This window comes from Danio rerio, chromosome 17, assembly GCF_052040795.2.
Source record: "Danio rerio strain M-AB ecotype USA chromosome 17, GRCz13ab, whole genome shotgun sequence".
NCBI lineage: Eukaryota > Metazoa > Chordata > Actinopteri > Cypriniformes > Danionidae > Danio > Danio rerio.
In genome coordinates, this window is record NC_141037.1 from 29,285,862 (window position 1) to 29,308,629 (window position 22,768).

The following is a 22,768-nucleotide window of genomic DNA, read 5'->3' on the forward strand; positions in this document are numbered from 1 at the left end:
CATTACTCTAGAATTTTTTTTACATATCATTTGTTTATGCAGTAATGTATTTACATCAATTACATTAATGGATTACAGAATACACAGGTCAGTTTAACTGAAAAAGATCATCTTTCCAGTAAAATACTGTTTCTATTTTGCATAATCTTCTGTTCAAACTGTACCACCACCAGGATGACAGTTGGTTTGGCAAGTCTTCATCCTCCAAACTTGACCCTGACTGCATTAATAGGTTCACTAGCAACAAGGATAAACATGGTTTGTGGTGACTGCAGTGTTGAGTCCACTGTGAAATCTGGGCTCAGAACCAAACCAGCGGTCTATTTGACATGACACTCTTTTTAAATTTATTTTTAATAACATGATATTATTTACACATTAATAGTAAAGGCAATTCATGGATCAGGTTTTAGGCATTAAGCCATTCTGTGGTGAACTTGTACTTTGTTCTGAGCAGCAGCAGTTCAATGTCTGGTCTCCAGACACTGTGTGGAGCGGAAGCAGGGTTAAAATTAGGAGCTCTGGTAAACCGTAACTCCTGGTAACCGAGCAATTGTTTAATACAGTACTGGAGCCGTGGTCGCAGTAGACATGGTGTCATGATGATGCTCAGCTATGCGGTCGATTTGGTTCAGCCATCAGCATCAGGAGGCTGTCAGGCTGCAGGAAATTGCTAATATTTGTTAGGAAGGTTTCCATGTGACTCGCTGTGACATTCCTGGATGTCCCATTGATTACATGTGTGGGAGGAGAGAGACGTTCTGTAGGACATGTCATATCATATGACAGTAATAAAATCTAATGTGTTGTGTGTGTGTGTGTGTGTATGTTTTGGCAGTCATTGTTATCCCATATGTGAGACACATGTACCCTGTCTACGGCTAATTTACAAGAGTTGTGCAGCAGGCAGAAGACTTTGTGGATGTTCTTCTTACTATTTCTGTAGTGATTTACTAGCGATTTGAGTGAGTCTGGTTCATGTACAGTTTGAACAGCTGCACGTACGAAACCAAACATGCAGAGAGAGGATTAATCTTCCACCTACCAGTTGTTAACATCAGCACACAGCAGCAGGTTTTCCTCATCAAACAAGCGTAAGGGTTAATTCTGCTACTTAAGGGAAATAACCTTTTAGTTCATGTAAAAAAATAAAAAATAAATGTGTCTGTTTGTTTGTATAATAACATGGGTATGTATGACACAGGCATTGCAAGGAGGATGTTTCATGTGAGAAGGCCCACACGGAATCTGTGCATGCAGAAATCCGCAGATTTGTAACCTGTCATTGAGTCAATTTATTAACTTGTGTAAATGTGTGCAAATTTATAATTATTCAGTTTTAAATAAATTTCATTAATAACATTGACTGATATAAAAATGCCCATTTGACTTAATTACAATACAGTTTGTAATGTCATATTTTCTGTCTTTTAGTAGATATATTATATGAGAGACTTGCTTTGTTTACTAAATAAATGGATCTAGATGGATTTGCATTGTAAACATTAAATATAAGTTAAATATATATACTTTTTCTATTTAAGTTTTTAGTTATGATACTCCCAAAATCATTCTGCATAAATTCACAATTTATTTATTTATTTTTTATTTTTTTACAAAATTCTCATTAGAAATAGCAAAAAATGTCCGCAACAGAGGTAAGGATTGTAATGTCACTTTACAGCTAACAAGACTCAGCAACAGTAAATGTTTCTGTGCTGTTTATGTAGTGCAGTTATCAGTCCAGAAGCAACATAAGCTGTGGGAGTCTAATCACTAGAGACTTGGAGCTGGTGTGTGTGTGTGTGTGTGTGTGTGTGTGTGTGTGTGTGTGTGTGTGTGTGTGTGTGTGTGTGTGTGTTTGTGTGTGTGTGTGTGTGTGTGTGTGTGTGTGTGTGTGTGTGTGTGTGTGTGTGTGTGTGTGTGTGTGTGTGTGTGTGTTGCATGACTGAATATGTAGTCCATTTACAAGTAGATTTGTAGTCCTATGTATATGTGAGTGTTTACCAGCGACCTCTGGTGGTTAGATCGCTGGTGATCATGACAGTGTGTTTTATTAACGTAAGGTTTATTTAATAAGATCAATAATTTTCAAGGGTTATCAAAGGTCACCCAGAGTTTCCTAACTAAACTAATTTAACTAAATCTATGGTTGATAATAGGCATGGTACGATAACCGTTTTAAAGGTATGCCACAGTTTGGAAAAGGCAAGGTTTTAGAACTGCCAATCTTTTCTGTGATACCATTCCTATGGTATTCATTCATTCATTCATTCATTCATTCATTCATTCATTCATGCATTCATTCATTCATATATTTATTCCTTCATTCATTCACCAGAACCCCAGACTTCCCTCTACCCAGACTCTAGCTCCTCCGGGAAGATCTTAAGGCATTCCCAGGCCAGCTGAGAGACATTGTCCCTCCAGCATGTCGTCTTCCCCAAGGCCTACTCCTGGTGGGATATGACTGGAACCCTTCCCGATATAGGTAAGCGTCCAGAAAACATTCTAAACAGATGTCACAGCCACCTCAGCTGACTTCTCTCGATGTGGAGGAGTAGCGGCTCTACTCTGAACTCCTTCCGTCGTTCCTGTGGTATATGGTATTATATATATATATATATAAATAAATATTTTTACATTTTGTTTGTTTTTACGGACAACAGTATCTCCAGCAGAAAGATGCTGTTTCATTTTTATTATTCAGCCTGACATGTTTACTCCTCCAAATTATGTTTAATGTTTCACAAAATGAAAAATATTATGTTCAAAGGGGAAAAACGTTGTTTTTCACCCAAACATTTGAAAGAACATAGTTTAGAGCAGTAATTACAATACCGTCAAACCGTGGAACCATGATATGTTTATCCAAGGTTACCATACCATCAGAATCTTATACTGGCTCATGCCTAGTTGATACAGTAAAACTATGCTGCATATAGGCATGGGATGATAAAATGTAAAAATAATTTCTATTATATGGTTCCAAAGATATACGTAAGAATTTATATATATATATATATATATAAATTTTCATTTTTTAGGACAACAGTATCTCCAGCAGAAAAGATATCCAAAGATGACATTTTAAGTTTTAAAGAAATCTGTGTTTTAGGAACTAATGAAGATAGAAGAGTCTTCATTTGAACGATTTTGCTTGAAATGTTTACTGTTCCAAAATATTTTAAATGTTTCATAAAATTAAATACATTAGCTGTGTCTGAAATCCCCTATTACTCAGTAGGTACTGCATTTGCATTTGAAAAAACTACTTGACTGATAGAAAATTACGTTCTACACAGTATGAGAGTGAGTAGTGTAAATGGGTCTCAGATGTACTATGGATGTCATTTTGTCATCACGTGACCTACTCGCTTCACTCCCGTCCATGAATTTTCTCATGGTGCATCATGGGATAGCGTAGCACTACTGCTACTACTAACCGGAAGTAGTAGGTCATCCGGGTACTTACTATTTTTTGAATTCAATGAATTCAGACGTACTACTCGGCTCGCATGCAGTTTTTAGCGTACTATATAGTATGGAAGTCTGTCATTTTGAATATATATATATATATATATATATATAAATATATATAATTTTTTTTTTTTTTTATCCAGACATATAAAAGAATATAGAGCAGTAATCACAATACTGTGAAACTGTGATATTTTTATCCAAGGTTATCATATAGTTGGAATCTTATATCGGCCCATGCCTAGTCGAATAGCTTGAGTTGAGAGGAAAATGCTTTTGCCGGTTAAGCTGTAGATGATGATGTTCAATCCATGTTAAGATGTCTGCCAGGCAGTCAGATATTTTTGTATCTTGAATGAAATAAAAAAAATGGTGAATAGAACTGTGTGGAGAAACCCAAGTGCTTGAATGATATATTGTTTGCTTAGATGGAATGGGGTCCAAGCACTGAACCTAGAGGACTCCTCCTTAACCAGCTGATGAACATTGAATACCTTTGCCTCCAGGCAACCCTAAATCCCTATGTATGATTTAAGACTCAAACCAGTGATGCCTAGTGATGTAGGGGTGGACAGCAGAATGAAAACTGATGGTTTGATCTCAAAAACATACACCTCAATTTTCTTGTTTAAGCTGTTTGTGTACTTGTATAAGCATGTACTCCTCATTCATAGAATTCTGCAGAACTGCTTTATTAACAGCCCCTGTCAGCTGAGATGGGAAAGAGCGGCAGTCAGATTTTCTATTTATTAATCTATATTTCCTCTGTCAGAGCTGTAACTGCAGGTCTGGGCTGTTGTCAGAGCGTAGAGCAGCTGACACTTCTGGTATTATGTTCCTCTCAATGGGGCGAAATCAGTCAATAGCGCTCACAGAATATTGCACAGTAAAACCCCTATAGACAACCATTTATTATGGATTCACTCTCTCATTTTCCCTTCAACCTTCTCAATTGTCTCTATTGTATGTAGGTCTCTGTGATATTGATTGTAATGTCAGGAGTAGAGTCACTTAAAGCCATTATTGTCCACAATAATCACAGTGAACTGATCCCAGTCTGTTTCGGACTATTTGGAAGTGAAATCAGGACACAGTGTGGCGTATTACAACAAAGATATCCTATGGTTTTAGAAAACTTGGAATGTACCTTGGACATTCTTTTTTGGAGCTTAACAGTTTGATTTTGCTGTATCAAAAGGAGCAGCATGAAAATGAATCATGCCTTTTTTGTGTGTATTCAGAAAGCAAGTCATGTGGACAACATTCTGGAATTCTGTGATTGACCAATGAGAGCTACAAACATTTCGGCAACAGGATAAAAAAATATATACAGTTGAAGTCAGAATTATTAGCCCCCCTTTAATTTATTGTTATTTATTTTTTTATATTTTCCAAACAATGTTTAACAGAGCAAATTTTCACAGTATGTCTGATAATATTATTTTTCTTCTGGAGAAAGTCTTATATATTTTATTTCGGCTAGAATAAATGAAATTTTTATTTTAAGGTCAATATTATTAACCCGTTTAAGCAATATTTTTTTTTTCAATTGTCTACAGAACAAACCATTGTTATAAAACAACTTGTCTGTTTGCCCTATCCTGCCTAATTCACCTAATAAACCTAGTTAAGCCTTTAAATATCATTTTAAGCTGTATAAAAGTGTCTTTGAAAATATCTAATAAAATATTATTTACTGTCATTATAGCAAAGATAAAATAAATCAGTTATTAGAAATAAGTTATTAAAACTATTAAGTTTAGAAATACGTTGAAAAATATCTGCTCTCTGTTAAACAGAAATTGGAGAAAAAAATAAACAGGGGGTCTAATAATTCTGATTTCAACTGTAAAATTGCAATAATTTTTTCTCACAATTCTGAAAATGTATTTAATTATTCTAACATTTTCTGCAAATTGCAAGGTAAATTGTAAAAAACTGTTTGTGTTCTTGGCTTAGAAAAATAGTAATTGTGAGATATTAATTTCTGATATATATATATATATATATATATATATATATATATATATATATATATATATATATATATATATAAAGCCTAATTTGTAAAAGGTAACTCCTGGTTGTGAAAGGCAATTATAACAAATCACAATTTCCTTTCCTTCCCATGGCAAATTTACAGAGAGCAGTGAAATAAGTAAATTAATAAATAAAAATGATATATTTTGGCTTTTGAGGTAAGACTTTTTGATTTTCGTATGTGAATTTATTTGGCTGTAAATATGTTTTGAAAAAAAAAGGGAGAATCTTTTGAACATTGCTGTCAGCATAGTGCAGATTTATTTATTTATTTATTGTTTTTCTTTTGCTGACAGATTTTTCTAAAGTCACCTTAGCACAAATTTCACAAGAGTGCTGAAAAGACTCTACCCGAAAACATTATACAGAAAATAATATTCACTTTATGAGCTGTGAACAGTGGGATGGAGGAGGCTGCCATAGCAGTGCTGATTCCTCCAGAATCTTCATGATCAAAAAATCATACAAGGCTTGTTGTGTTTTGTTGTAATGTATGTTTTTTGAATCTAAGAACAGACTTATTATTTCTTCAGTCTGTTTCTGCTATACCTTTTGTCCATGTTTGAAAATCAGCTTATAAAATGAATATCTCCAAAGCACATTTTGGCCAGAGTTCTGGAGGGCCGTTTTGTAAATCAGGCTCTCCAACTCACCATGAACGCTACATTTTGTCTAGACTTGCGAGATGAGAAAACAAGATGTCTGAAATGAGTCCTTATTTATTCAGAACTGCCCACAATCCCCCCTGCTTTAACCACCCAGTTAAAACAAGAGTTTAATGTGGTTTATTGTGTCATAAATTGAAGGTCATCTAGGACAGAAGAGGCACACCCGCAGTTTAAAAATGCCCAGGCTCCATTACTGTTACTATAGACTTTAAATTTCACATGGAGAAAATATTTTACTACACCACATCAGAAGAAGAGAGTTAAAGGGATATACACCCTAAAAGAAAATGCTTACTTTACTGACACTCATGTTTTCCAAACCTTCCCTTCTTGCTTACACAAAAGGGATGAAGACTGGCAACACAAAATTATGTGAATCAACATAAATGTATTATGAAAGTACATGCACTAAATTTCAAAACCTTCTTCAAAGTTATGCAATATCTACAGTAATGTTAAATGTACATAAATAAAAATAAAGTACACTGAATTTACTGCATTTACTACATTTCTTTTTGACTAAATTGGGTTAATTTAAACAATTAAATTAAATCTAGTAATGTTCAACTTAATTACGTTAAATTCAGCTTATACATAAAATGTTTGCAACAATTTACAATGAACCATTTTTTCAGTGTAAGAATAGTAATATTATTAACTATTTTCTGATATAAAATGTTAATTCATTAATTTTCCTTCAGCTATAGTCTCTGATTTATCAGAGGTGGCCACAGGGAAATGAACCGCCAAAAATTCCAGCATATGATTTATGCAGCGGATGCCGCAATCCTGTATTGGGAAACACCCATACACACTCTCATTCTCACACACACACTCAACCAGTAGCCTTCCTGCTGTGAGATGACAGTTCAAACCACTGAGCCACTGTGCTGCCCTGATATAAAATAAATGTTTTGTATTTTATTAGAGTTTAACAATTACTCTGTTTTTGTGATGACAAATCGGAAATTTCTGCATTATTACTCAAATCTTCAGTGATCTTTCAGAATGATATGTAGGTCAAGAAACAATTCTTATAAATGTTTAACAATAATCAATATCTTGTTTTTTGTGTGTAAACATGTTTGAAAGAACAGCATCTATTTATCAAATTATAAATGTTATTACTACAACATTTGATTATTTGAATTCATCCATGCTTGCACTGTTCAAGGTCATGTGATACAGTAAGCAACAACTGATTCACACACGAGTCATTCTTTTGAGTCAGAGTGATACATTTGAAAACACTGCTCTGAATGATTCACTCATAAATACGATTGATCTGCATTTTAAGTTCAGCTCGCTGCTAAACAGCTACCCGGAGGGAAAGATTATGAGCAAAAAAAACTTGTTCTGTTCTTCACACAAAGACACAACACAATGGCTCTTCTTTGATGCATTTTCTGTTTTGTGTTTTTTAAAGGGGTGGTCCACTATGAAGAGATGCGTAATGTAGATGTGTTAACAAAAACAACATCTCTGAATGTAATACGCTCAAAGGTCAATGCAAAGGGAGATATTGGCTTTTACAGAGTTTGGGGACTACAAAAAATACATCCTGGTTAGTGAGATCACAAGCGCTTCAAGCCTAGTTTGTACTCAACGCGTCCGCTTGAGTGAGCACGGCAAATGTGACGTCATCAGTATTGCTTTGGGTGCGCACAACATGATTTCAGCTGGCGACGTGCATGTTTTTTTTTAAACAGCAGCGTTTGATTTTAGTTGAATATGAATCACTTTGAAGAGATTTTGTCTGAAACATGTACGACTGTACAAACATATTTATGATCTGTCATACCAGTCATAGGTTTTACACTGATGTATACATTACAATTTTGAATTTAAAACAATTTAAAATTAAGGAACAAATTATTTCTTTAATAACTAGAAAGGAACATTTGAACCTATTGGTTTACAATATACTGATGGCCTGTTTTTCTAGGCTTTATTGGTGATAATGGTCAGGAATGTTAGACCATTATTGCCTTTTTAGCATAAGTATAGGACAGAAATTAGCCAGACAGTAATGTGTGAGTTGTGGTGCGGGCTAAAACGCTGTTCAAACACTGCTATTTCCACAGAGCTTGTTCTGTTTCTGTATTTGGGCTTCCAGAGAACACGACACAAAGAGAGAAGTGCTTACAGTTTAATTTTAATTATGTTCTAGATAATTATAAAAAAAATATAGGGCTAACATTTGACAAAGGACAGCTTACAGAATCTGTCCCAGTGCTGAATTCGGATAAGAACTTCTCAAAAAAAGCTCCAACCATAATTGATGAAGCTGTGGATTGTGAACCACAACCTGTAAGTATTTTTATTTGTTAAAATTACATGGATAGCATCTAGCATTAATGATATGTTGTAGCAAGAATGTAAACAAGGATGTGACCAACATGAAATGCTGTTTGGCATCATTAGCAACTTGGCTAAAAATTCAAATTTATCCGTAAAACTGCTGTAAACACCAACAATCTTCACCAGCACTGCAGTGTCTCTATATGCAGCCGCCTTCCGTGCGTTCTACATCTCAAATAATAAACACACAAAAGTTATGTGAACGTTTCATATTACATACACAGGTTTATAACCCGAAAATATATGAATGACACTTGTCAGATTTTATTTCAGATTGCAGGTGTGAGGTTCAGCTGTGTCCTTTTCATTTTCTGTCTGATTTAGGCTCAAATTGACACGGCTAACAGCTACTCTGGCTGACTGTATTTACACAGCATCACAATCAGAGCCTCTTAAGGGTGGCTTTTGGAGGAACTAGGAAATATGACAGTCATTTTCATGTTAGTCGAGTAGCTGTATATAATCAAAAGAAGATATATGAAAAAAACAATGTGATTGTCTACAAATGAAGCATAAGCACAAATTGCTTTGCATCTTATAAACACATCCAAGCCTTAAAAAATTCAAATTTATTCATCAGAATTATTTAATTTGTGTTTTATGTAAGAAAAATGACATTAACAAAATGGTGAATACATAATGACAGAGTTTAAATTTTTAGCTGAACTAACACTTTAAAATCAAACTAGCTTCAACAATCGCTAGTACTGTAAATACCAAAACCATAGTGCATCAGTTCAAGACATAAATCCTCTTTACACACACACTATCACAACGGTGCTGTTCATGGGCAGATGACCCCGCTGTGTATTACTGAAAGAGAACAGAACACACACTACACACCATGTGCACCTCTCTGCATGCCGCCTCTCATCTCTCTCCCTTCTGCCCATTCTAACACCCCTTTCATCTCTCTCTCTCTCCTCTCGCACCTAGACGCCTCCTTTGCTCGGCATTCCTCTGCTCTCCACTCTGAGATTACTCTCCTCGCACATATGTGAACACAGAGAGGGGTTCAGCTCTCCCGTCCTCTAATCTCCTTTCCCTCCCTCACATTCATCCTGCGTTTTCCACTTCCCTCCTCTCCCATCCTCCTGGTGCGAGAGAGCTGGGCCGGCTGCAATGTGTCAGTGTTACCCAGCATGCCTTTGGCAGCACTGAACGTTCTCACTTCGGCCAACAAACAGGAACAGGAAGGAATCCTGAGATGAGGCCAGACCGTCCACTCGCAGGGAGCGCACACGTGCACTTACCCCATGCTTCTTCCCTTCTGCCTGCCTCGCTCTTTGTCTTTCTAATATACAGCACTTTTCACATAAAAGAGCCGTGTGTCTTTTTTGACTTTTATTTGATGCTACTTGGGTTTTCGATCCAAAAGAAATATATATTTTTCTTATGACTGAATGTGTGTGTCAGCTACCGTATGAGAGTGAGGGGAGAAATTGAAAATCCATGCCCATGTCTGAGAAAACAATAACTTTATCAAGAGCTCACATGGTGTCTGGACATGTCTAACAGGCACACGCAGCTCCACTCGCTAAGAGCCAATATCACAGCTCCTGAGATTAGCAGTCTCAACCGCAGGGAGAATATGTGTTGCGATCGATAGAAATGTCATCTTCTGCAATCCCTTATTTCTTTTATTTGTACGATTCAGTTGGTTGTTTCAAAACCTGTTCTTTATTGTGGCTCTTTGTCTGTAAGTGTGCAGAAATTAGACAATAAACAGCATGAGGAACATGGGGAACGAATCTCTCTGGTGAGTTTGATGTGTTTGTAATGAAATTTCTCGGTTTTGAAGGCTTGTGTACTGACCATCTGACATTTACACACATGCACACGCACTCTCTCGTTCTCTCTCTTACTATAAGCACTCATTCTGTTTGAAATGAAATGCTAAAATGGAAAGCTGGACCACAAGATGCACGGGTATGTTTTGGGTATGTTTTTGTCAATAGCCAAAAATATGTTGTAATGGGTCTAAATTACTTTATTTTTATTAACAATCATTAGAGTATTAAATAAAGATCATCTTCCATTAAGACATTTTGTGGATATTCTTCCATAAATATATCAAAACAACATTTTTATTACGTGAAATGCATTGCTAAGAACTTAATTTAGACAAATTTGATGGCAGTTATTTTCAGTACTTTTATAACCTCAGATTCTGGGTATCTTTGTCTTGGATAAATATGATCCTATTGTGACTAACCATATATCACTTGAAGCATATATATTAAGGTTTATTAATCTTAATTTCGGGGTGATACGGTGGCTCAATGGTTATCCCTGTTGCCTCACAGCAGCCCTGGCTGAGCCGGTTGGCATTTTTGTGTGGAAGGTTGCAGAGGTTCTCCGGTTTCCCCCACAGTCCAAAGACATACGGCTTAATTTGTGCCTTAAAACTTTTGTACGTGACAACTCTCCATCTTTGAGTAACATGCCGTATCCGTTACCCCGATCTGTTCCGGGACCTTGCAATTCACAAATTGAGCACTGCATGTGTTACAGGTGAATTGAATTAATTAACTAAATTGTTCGTAGTCTATGAGTGTGTGTGAATGAGTGTGTATGGCTGTTTCCCAGTACTGGGGTGGAGCTAGACGAGGATCTGCTGTGTAAAACATATGCTGGTAACACTTTAATTTAGGTCACAAATCATGCTACTGGCTACTGGTCTATTATTAAGATGTGAACATTCCAATGAACATTTTGTTCATTAGTAATTATAAAGTATGATCTTATTGTACATCTCTAATCCTACGCAACATCTAAATCAAACTACTACCTTACTAACCATTAATAAACAGCGAATTAGTACTTTATTAACCTAGCAGTGTTTGTTCATGGTTTGTTAATATCATGAAATGTGACCTAAACTAAAGTGTTACCCATATGCTGGAATAGTTGGTGGTTCATTTCACTATGGCGACCCTTGATAAATAAAAGGATTAAGCTATAAAAAAAATGAATAAATTAATAATCTCAATTAAAAAAAAAACCTTATGACTATTTTTTATAATTATTTTCATGGTCACAAATATGTTTACTGCATTGTAGGATGTGTACATCAATTATTTTTTAAATAGCTGAGAAACAGAAGACTTTATGTAACATTTTAAACTGCAGTATGATACATTGTTGGCACATGCCTCATTAAATATATGTATGGTAGTTTCAGAAGCTGGCATCAGCTCTTGGTCGCCTTGTCATATAACATAAAACCATGATACAATAGGGTTAATATTACTTCTGGTTCATTTGTCATAAATGGAGTTGAGTGTATGCATTGTAGGATACATTATGTAGGTCAAATATAATAGATCGTCTCGTTACTCCATGCAGAACTTTAGCATGATGGAGAATATAAATGTAAATATTAAGAGTGTTAAGTATTACAGCATTCATTTGTAAGCTGTATTTAGTAAATTTGAGTTTTTTACATTATTACCATTGTCATGATGGTACATTTGTGAGCTAGCATTTGTACCAATATTTTTGTTGTTAACCTATAATGGCTAATGAATCCGAATTTTTGCATTTTCATAGCATATATCCGCATGGAAAAATAAGTTAAATACTCTGAAATTACTGTAATACTTTTCACTAAGTATATGCTAAATATTGTACAACAAGGTATTTTACTGTTTTAAATGTCATTAAATGCATTATTGCATTGCAAACATTTAAAACAGTAGAGTTTTTTGTTCAAATATATAATTTAGCTATTTTTCAGTACTGTGTCTTATCTTGATAGTCTGATCACTTAAAGCTGCATTGTGTAACTTTTTAAAAATTGTACATCATGAATATGATTTTTTCCCAAACCATTGTAATTTATATTAGCATCATATTACAATATATTGTTTTAAATTAGAATAAATGTCACTTTGTTAACTTTTCAACATCAAAAGTCATTGGAGCAGAGATCAAGGTCACACAGTGCAGTGCAAAAGTGTACCTATCAGAAAACATCTGTGAATCACAAGAAAGGGCAACTGTTAATTAACAGAGATTTTATTAATTAACAGAATATTTCCATTCTGTGAGGTTGATCCCTGCTGTGGAGTAGACCAGTATCTGTGTGACTCAAATCCATCAACAAAGCATCAGATCTGGATACAATCTGATTATTAGATATAGTATGGTCTGGATACAATATTATTCCAGGCATGCAGTTAATTTATTTACATTTACTGCTAGGTTATAATTTCTAGCTTAAAAAGTGTCAAAGAAAATGTGCAGAAACAGGCTGCAATCTTGTGCATTGCATCATGTATATACTCTACTGTCCACCGCACATTTTGATTGAGTTGCTCTTTGTTTAACCTTCTCCACTTTTGCCCTCCATCTTTCTTTTTATCTCTGTTACTAGTCATCAACTCCAGACTGTTTAATGTGGCTTTTAGGTCTAAAATCATGTTTTTATTCTGAGATGCTGTTTTTTGAGGAGTTTATGTCTGGTCTTATCACCCTCAACCATGCTTGGTTTCACTCTAACCCTTTTTCATACATACTAAATAAGACTTAGTCTTAGGGCTAGATTTATTAACAGCTTGTGCCAGCATAAACCCTCTTTTGGCATTATAAATTACTTTCCTGAATTGACGAGACAATGAAAATGCTTTTTGTCCCTGATCTTATTGCATATGAATTTGTGGGAGATTCAATTTCAATTAAAAAATTAAATTAAGCATGCAAGTATTTTAAATAATCGAGCAGTAGGCGTCTAATGTTTCCATGTAGTAATTTCATTGACATTTGAATAATTGTTTACCCTTAAAAAAGCATGTCTTAACCCATTTTGTGCCTCTGTTGTACATAGATTGCCCAAACATTATTATCGTCAGTTCTTTTTGTTTGCAACCTTTTTTATCAGCTTTTTCCTTCGTCTTTTTATTTGGTAAATACACTCACTGGCCACTTTATTGGGTACAACTGCTCGGTAACGCATATTTCTAATCAGCCAATTACATGGCAGCAACTCAATGCATTTAAGCATGTAGACATGGTCAAGATGATCTGCTGCAGTTCAAACTGACCATCAGAGTGGGGAAGAAAGGTGATTTAAGTGACTTTGAACATGCCATGGTTGTTTGTGCCAGACAGACTGGTCTTATTTCAGAAACTGCTGATCTACTAGGATTTTCATGCACTACCATCTCTAGGGTTTACAAGGAATGGTCTTAAAAAGAGAAAATATCCAGTAAGTGGCAGTTCTGTGGCCGCACATGCTTTGTTGATGCCAGAGGTAAAGGAGAATGGCCATACTGGTTCCAGCTGATAGAAAGGCAACAGTAGCTTGAGGCGAATAGGCTACAGCAGCAGAAGACCACACCGGATGCTACTCCTGTCAGCTAAGAACAGGAAACTGAGGCTACAGTTCGCACATACTTACCAAAATTCCACAATAGAAGATTGGAAAAATGTTGCCTGGTCTGATGAGTCTCTATTTCTGCTAACATTTAAAGAGTAGGGTCAGAATTTGGTGTCAACAACGTGAAAGCATAGATCCATCCTGCCACGTATCGATGATTCAGGATGGTGGTGGTGGTGTAATGGTGTGGGGGATATTTTCTCAGCAAACTTTGGGCCCATTAGTACCGATTAAGCAAGTGTCCATGCCACAGCCTAGCTGAGTATTGTTGCTGACTATGTCCATCTCTTTATGACCACAGTATACCCATCTTCTGATGGCTACTTACAGCAGGATAATGTGCCATATCATAAACCACAAATCATTTTAGACTGGTTTCTTGAACGTGACAATGAGTTCAGTTTACTCAAATGGCCCCCACAGTCACCTCAATCTCAATCCAATAGAGCACCTTTGGGATGTGGTGGAACGGGAGATTTGCATTATGGATGTGCAGCTGACAAATCTGCAACAACTGTGTGATGCTTTCATGTCAATGTGGACCAAAATCTCAGAGGAGTATTTCCATTACTTTGTTGATTATTTGCAATGAAGGATTAAGACATTTCTGAAGGTAAAAGGGGGTCCAACCTGGTACTAGTAAGTTGTACCTAATAAAGTGGCTGGTGAGTGCCCAGCCCTTAGTTTTCCATTTATCTAAGATTATTCTAATAAAAGCAAAAATAAAAAACAGTTAAAGATGGTTCTTAGAGATCAGACAATCTGGCCAATTACCCAGTTACTCTAAAACCAACAAACCCAGACCAACTAACTCCAGTAAGCCTGTTTGAATTATTTCCTATGTTATTTCAGCAGTGAGAACAAACACACAAACTCAAAAGTACTTCAAAAAAGACTACAGATATTCTGAATTATTCTTTAGGAATGATCAACCTCAAGTCTAGTAGAAAATGACATCAGAGATGTATTTATTTTGAGCAGGAGCGTGTGGTCAGGCTGGCATGAAGTAATGAAGCCAGCATCGCTGTGGCCTCTTAGCTGCGTAGGAAATCATGCCACCTGCTGTCTGCCAATCTGGCCCCTCTTTGGCTGAAAGAACACATCAAATATTGATTATTTAAAAACGAAAATCTAAACATACAGATAAAGAGATCATATTGACAGAGTCACTATGATGCAAAACCTAGCTAAAATTTAAAATAAAGTTGGCTAATGTGAACTTTTCAATTCTCAAAAAATCAAATCCCATTCTTTTACAGGCAAATCTCTTCTTCTTTTGAGAGTGCCTTTTCATGCAGCAAGCTGTTTTTAAGCTCACAGTTCACCAAAATAAATGCCGGTTGAGGTTAAATCATTGGGAAAATTGCTCTCATAGCGGGAAGCGCTTTGCAAAATGTCATTTCCAGTCTATTTCAGAGGTGTATGCGTCACCGCGCTTTTTCTCTTTGGCTCTCTCTCACTCACAATCACGCTCTCTCGCTAACATGCATTTGAGACTCTCTTTCACCTATTCTGCAAAAGCTTTATACGGAATTGTTTTTGTTAGTGTGTGCTTTACATGTTGGTGGATATAAGCATGCATGCATTTGTGTCGTCTTCATGGCCTCTGACCTCTGGCTTGTTGTGCTTTATGTAATGTGCATCTGTCTCCTGTTGGCACACTGCTGCTGCTATGTTGCCAGTGTGCACACACACACACACACACATGCACAGAAGATGGGCATGAACATTAAGTCACTTGTTTCTTTTCCTTTGCAGAAAAGCTTACTGGAGAGCCATGGCACTGATTGGCTCTTTTTGGCTCAGCATCCCACAGAGCAGTATTTCCGTCCAGGGTCACAATACACTTCTATTGCACACAGAGCTGTGTGTTTCACTGTTCCCAAACCTAGTGCAGCTGCCTAATGCTCATGGTACTGTAAATATTACTAGACATAACTTTCCTTAGCTCAAAATTCCTAAAAGTCTTTAAAAAAACTGACCTTTAAAAACACTAGTTTAACCTACTTTTAATTTTTTTAATTGAATAGGTAAAAATTTGTGGGGGTATTCATAAATTCATTTTCTTTACAGCTTAGTCCCTTTATTAATCAAGGGGTTGCCACCGCAGAATGAACTTGCAAATCAATCAAGCATATGTTTTACGCAGCGAATGCCCTTCCAGCCACAACCCAACAATGTGAAACACCCATACGCACTCTTTCACACACATACACTACAGCTAATTTAGCTTATTCAATTCATCTATATCACGTCTTTGGAATATGGGGAAAACTGGAGCACCTGGAGGAAACTGACCCAGCCGTGGCACAAACCAACAACCTTTTTGCTGTGATGTGTTCATGCTACCAACTGTGCCACCGTGACACCTCTAGAAGTAATCAGATCTTATTATTTTAGATAGCCATTATACATATGCGGGATATCAAATGAAGAGCTGTTTATCAAAACTGCGGCTGTTAGCCATAAAGAAAATGAAAAAACTGCATTTGTGTAAAGAAAAATTAAGTGAGATAGGCATGCATCACTCAAGATGCATTTCTTAATTATGCTTCTGTCATTTTCAGGATCTACCTGGAGAGTGATAAAGACCAGTGGTTTACCAGTCACCCGTCAATCACGAATGCTAGCTTGTTTGAACATGTTTGAATTAAATTATAATACAAGACAAATATTGGTTAAGAAATGTACATGCTTGTTACATTATACTACAAAAACTGCCTGTAGCTTTTAATTAGTTAGCATTTTCCATATATTTTTGCGTTTATATTGCATTTTCAGACCTTGATATTTACTCTGACTTCTTAATTTTAATTTTTATTGTACTTTTCAACACATGCTCATGAAAAGGGACATCCCTGCTTGGACATTTAGCAAAAACATAATGTTGCATTTCGTTTGGAAATGTCCATGTGGAATGGTGCTAAAAAAGGATTATTTAGAAGTGTAATGGATTATTAGCTCAATAAATGCCTGATGAATATTGCTAGATGGTTAATGCTTTATTGCATTTGAAAATGACACAACACCAACAACAATGCTGAATATTGCTAAAATAAATTTTAGCCATTTCACTTGAAACGGGCCCTGCGACAGTAGTAGCCTCTACTTATGCTCAAAATAATATATATTGTGTAAACCAAATATTAGATTTGGTTTTCTTGTCACGGTTCAGTATGTGTATGTGTTGAGGTTATCATTTTTTATTTTATTATTGTTATTATATTTTTAAATCATTTGATGGTGATGCAAGTGTTTGGAGTATCTGACTTAAATGTATGTATATCTTATGGACAGAGGCATCACAAGTGGATTGAAAAGGTGACACAGAGTGTATAAGGCCCTGGCAGTTTAGGGGCCCTTAGGCAGGCAGCATGGGGGTCCCGACGCTATAGCGTCAGAATGTCTATATTTATGAGCTGGCTAAGTCTGAGTCTAAAGGAAAAGCAAACGTTCAGGAAAGATTTTTTTTAAAGAGAAATGTATGGTGTTATTATTATTCTAATTATTATATTATTATTATTACATTTTTATTTATTTATTTTTTATTATTATCATCTTCATCATCATCATTATTAGTGAATTTAGATCCACCTCTTTGGATTCCTTAGCTTAATGGGAAAGGCTTCTCTGTGATTGATGATGCCTCTGATTTTGCTTCTGAATCATTTCCCCTGCAATCTGACAATTAAATTTAATGCTTATGAGCTTCGCATGGTTTCTCATTCCCCTCACGCCGCTGCGAGATCCACCCAGCCAGTCAACCTCAACAGAGAGTTCCTACGCATTTATTGAGGCAAACAAACTCTCCTGAGGAGAAAACTAGAGATGGTGACATTTATTTCCTTGAGACAAACTGCAAATAAAACCCACTCATTCATTTCAAAATGGGTGTAAAACCAGTTAAAACCAGCCATGTGTTGATTTGAGTTTCCTCAGCCTTCGGGCCTGGCTGGGTTTCATATTTTAGACTGGTTTCACTTGTCACGACTTAGGGAGGCATTTTGCAATGCATCACCCTCTATTATAAATGATGAAGTCGAATCTGAATAATGAATTGCAGTGCCTTTGCCATCTGCAATGAGAGGGAGTGAGAAAGAGCAGCTAAAAGAAATCTGAAGTCTGTGGTTGGTGAAGTTGATGAAAGGGGAAAAAACTGTGTGTAAAAAGCACAAAAGACCTCAATTTGAAGAGCAGATGGGGATACATTTTATTCCTCGCACTGTTTTTCATAAGCACAATGGAAATAATATAAACCAGAACCAAACTAAATCAAGTGAAACGCTGCATAAAGTGCAAGACACCTGCACACCTTTCTGTACCTTTCAAATGTCTTCTCAGTTCCTCGACGGGAGTAATAACTTTCAGATGGTGACAGTAGTGTGTCGCATGACTGCCTGCATTATAAACATTTATACCCTTTTCTACATACTATTAAATTACACGTGGCAGAAAAAAAAGAATGCAAGCTTCTCTTTTTACATTGTTATAAAGAAGTAGCACTGCATAAGATCAATTTGTAAACTGAATGCACAGAACTACACATTTTTTAAATCAATGTAAACAGGTTACCTTGAAGTTACACTCCATAAAGTGAACATAGAGAGCATTTACTTTCCTAGTCTCATTAAAGCAATGTGCACATACAATTCACCACTGAGTTTCCTGACTGCTCATTGTTGGGGGTTAAAAAGTTACATAATACAGCATTAAATGAAAAGAATTTGATGAATTTATTTGGACTCAATAAGCTGATACTGGGCTGTGTTTTCCACCATGCACAGTACTATGAGTAAATTCTGCAAATTACAACCTCACTGTTTGCTGTTTTTATTCTTTACACATTTATGTGTCGTGTTGTTGCCAAACAACAGCAACAAATACAGCACAAGGTTGGCCTGGCTATACAGTGGTATTGTTCAGAAAATCAAAGGGTCTCGCATCTCAACACATCTTACAGTGATCAGTGATCTTGATGCAGTCATGATGCAATTCTGTCTTCTGAAATTCGCTAGTATTTGAAAGGAAGGGTGTGTTTAAGCTTTTTGAGGTCTCTTATATGGCAATGTTTTGTGTCGACATTAACTCGAAATGGCTCTTTTGTTGAGAATAGTTTGCTTTAAACACGGTGCACTTTCAAATTTAAACCCGGATGTTTTCATTCACTTAGAGCTGTGTTACACACTGCATGCAAGATTATTTTTTAAAAATTTGAGATATTGGTTTTAATATGCATTGTGTATATGTATATACACTTACCGGCCACTTTATTAGGTACTAGTACCCTACTAGTACTAGGTACTAGGATCGCTTATGTATTCAGAACTTCCTTAATCCTTCATGGCATAGATTCAACAAGGTACTAGAAATATTCCTCAAAAATTATGTCCATATTAACATGATAGCATTACGCAGTTGCTGCAGATTTGTCAACTGCACAATCCATGATGCGTGTCTCCTGTTTTAGCAAATCTTAAAGGTATTTCTATCAGCTCGAACCAGTCTGGCCATTCTCCTCTGACCTATGCATCAACAAGGCATTTGCACCCACAGAACTCGCTTACTCTGATATTTTCTCTTTTTCTGACCATTCTTTGTAAACCCTAAAGATGGTTGTGCATGAAAGTCCCAATAGATCAGCATTTTCTTAAATACTCAGACCAGCTCGTCTGGCACAAACATCCACGGCACATTCAAAGTCACTTAAATCACCTTTATTCCCCATTCTGATGCTCTGTTTGAACTGCAGCAGATCGTCTTGACCATGTCTACATGCCTAAAGGCATTAAGTTGTTGCTGTTTAGAAATTTAAGTTGACGAGCCATTGGACAGATGTACCTAATAAAGTGGCCGGTGAGTATCGATTGATAGATGGATGGACAGACGGACAAATGGATTGATGTGTGTTAGTTTTTAACCCATGATCATGATGTGGTGTTGAAGCTTCTGTATGTCATACTCATTCTAGTGTTTCTAATTCAATGGGACAGTCTCAGTCTGTGCTGACACATCGATTATGCAGTTGAATATTGATTGAGCCAAAGTCAAACCACTGCAGATTCCCCATTTCCATAATTGGTCACACAGTTGAGCCTCTAATAAAATTTTTTTTTTTTTAAACTGCACCAATTTATTACATTATTGACCATGTGTTTATGTTTTGACACTAGAGGTTTCCAAGATATGTTCAATATACACAGCTAGTTGTATTTTTTAATTTGTTTTCACAATACATCATGCAGAGGTGTAATTTCATCCACATGTTAGTTCCACCCTTTGGTTTTTTGTATGTGTATCTGTTATTGGGTTTGTACTCTTATTTTAGCTGAGGAAATCAGATCCTTGTGGTTGGCTCACTGAGGCATTTTAAGACTGAATTATGGAACTGCAGAGCCACAAGTCTTTTAAAGATCCTGGTGCTACAGTTTCTACTGTCGAACTGAGGAGTCTCACATCCATATAACAGACACCCAAGCCTTTTAACTGGGTCTGCGGTAAACGTGGAATTCAGTGTTTGCTCACACGTACGCTTGATCAGTGTTACTGAACAGCTTCAGACTTAGGCTTTTTCAGCCACATACACTAGGATTTTTTTGTCTTTGTGTTACAGAAAGTAATCTTAGAAGGACAGGGAGAAAATCTATAGTTTGTACATAGATTGGATATACAGTGCTCAGCATATATAAGTGCACACCTCACCAATCTGTCTTTTAAATTCATATTTTTAATAGGAAGCTAAACAATATTATATTTGTGCATATACATTATATTAGGCAGTACTGGAGCTTGTCAAACAAAATAACTTACGATAATGCTCATCCAAATTTATGTTTTAAAAATTCATTTATTCATTCATTTTCTATTCGGTTTAGTCCCTTTATTAATCTGGGGTCACCACAGCGGAATTAACTCTTTCAGCACATGTTTTATGCAGCGGATGCCCTTGTATTTAAAAATTAAATACAAATTTTAAAAAGAGGAAAAATCAAGAGAAGCAAAAAAAAAAAAGGTAAAAAATTTGTTAAAATTTTGTAGGTTGTAATTTTGTTTGCAATATTTTGCTTGAATTTCATTGTATTATCTTTCAATTTCTAAATATGTTTGGTGACTAAAATTTTATTTTAATAAATATACCTATTTAATAAATCTGTTTTGTTTAAACGCACCAAAATAACTTGCCTATATTTACTGAGAAATGAATGAAAACATGCATTTTCTAAATAATGTGTACTCAATTATGATGAGCACTGTAACAATTGGTGATATCTGACTGAATCAATCCTTCTAGAAATTTAGAAATACACACACACACACACACACACACACACATACACACACATATAAATCTCACATTGAGAGTCACTAAAGTACTTCATGGGGAGCCACTAAATCATTCATTGAAGAGGCTCAAAAATGTAAATTCATCCAATGAAACATGTAAAGTCTTCATTTGTGTGAATAATTGAATCATTATTTTAAGCTATTTCATAAAAATATGCAAATTTATTCTGTAATTATACAAGTGACGTCAAGAGATTTAAAAAGGCAATCTGCTTAATTAGTTTATTATTTAATTATCTAATTGGATATAACTAAATAATTTATTTTTGCATGTTATTTTGTTATGGTGTCTATTCAGAAACAGTAAGGCTTTATTTATTTTGCTGAAAGAATTGTCAAATTTCTAAAAGGGACTTGTTTTTAAAGCAGCTAACAAACATCTGACTTCATTGTAATATATGAAAGAAACATGGCATTTGAATCTTATTCTTAAGTTGGGTCTGTTTTCATTTTAGTGAATCCAATTCCACTAACCAAATCTGGTTCTTATAGATTATCGCATCTAATTTAATTTTTTTTTTTTAAAGAAAAAAAAGAGCTGTTTCTGGTTCATTGTTAGAGGACTCGAGGCTGGGAGAGTTCATAGTGCATTCCTTCAAATAAATTACTCGTTTAAGCAAAGGTATATCAAAGGTTCTTCCTTGCACAAAATGTATATGCCACATGTATTGCATTTGGCAATGCTTCAATTTGACAAATTTTAACCAATTTCTGTATGTTTGCTGTGGTTAGTCATAGTGCCGATTATAATGAACTGTGCAAACATGTAACATAAGTTCCTTCCCAGCAGTCACACAATGGCATAAGACATTAATATTAGATTTAGGTTGTGATGTCAATTTGACGAATTCAATGTCTAGCCCTCATCTAAGGACAATGTTATTTTGATGTCTAATAATGACATCAAATTATGTAGATTTAGTTTGATTTTAGGTGTGTGGGAATGTCGCCAAAATCCAACTTAAAGACAACATCTTAAACCAATGTCATATTGATATTTTGACAATATTGACATTTATTCATCAGGTATGACATCCAAAATCCAACATCTGATACATGTCGTAGTGATAACGTCCACAACATCAAGCTTTAACATCATTAGATGCTGATTTTAGGTTAACCATTGGACATTTGTTCTAATGTCAACCCCATTTTCATTTCCAAACAAAATGCAACATCCCTACGACGTTGGGGTACAACATCAATCTGACATCATGTTGACATTCTGTGCCTACTGGATTGTCCTCGCAGATAGATGCAACTGTAAACTGCTTGTTGCTTTTCATGAATGATCGAAAAAGTCAAGAACTAATTACCACAATTTAAATGTGTGCATCATATCAAATCTCTGGTTCTTTGAAGTTTGGAACAGGTTTTTGATACCCAATCCTATTTTTAAGAAAGATGAAATGGTCGTCTATTCTCTCCACTTCTCTCGTAAATGTCAATAAGAGCTCATAGGTCAAAGGTTGAGCAGGTTAACAGCTTGTATTCTCTC

General features: G+C 35.7%; 1 protein-coding gene and 1 long non-coding RNA gene across 11 annotated transcripts in view; one reads left to right on the forward strand and one right to left on the reverse strand.

Moving 5' to 3' along the window:
- Positions 1-22,768, forward strand: part of LOC141378579 (uncharacterized) — a 171,061-nt gene that overhangs the window by 49,501 nt on the left and 98,792 nt on the right. For 3 of the 10 annotated variants that reach the window (XR_015513441.1, XR_015513447.1, XR_015513445.1), the window contains one exon: positions 2,342-2,491. The exons of 1 other annotated variant lie outside the window; for it this stretch is intronic. The gene's annotated coding sequence lies outside the window, so the exon portion shown is untranslated. Of the gene's footprint in view, positions 1-2,341; positions 2,492-10,035; positions 10,309-10,358; positions 10,479-15,687; positions 16,810-22,768 lie in introns of those variants that run through there. 6 more of the 10 variants (XR_015513444.1, XR_015513446.1, XR_015513438.1 and 3 more) reach the window with 5 other exon arrangements.
- Positions 13,433-20,925, reverse strand: LOC147833107 (uncharacterized). Its single transcript, XR_015513455.1, has 2 exons — positions 19,693-20,925; positions 13,433-13,536 (listed from the first exon to the last, which is right to left on the reverse strand). It is a non-coding gene; the product is annotated as an uncharacterized LOC147833107 (long non-coding RNA).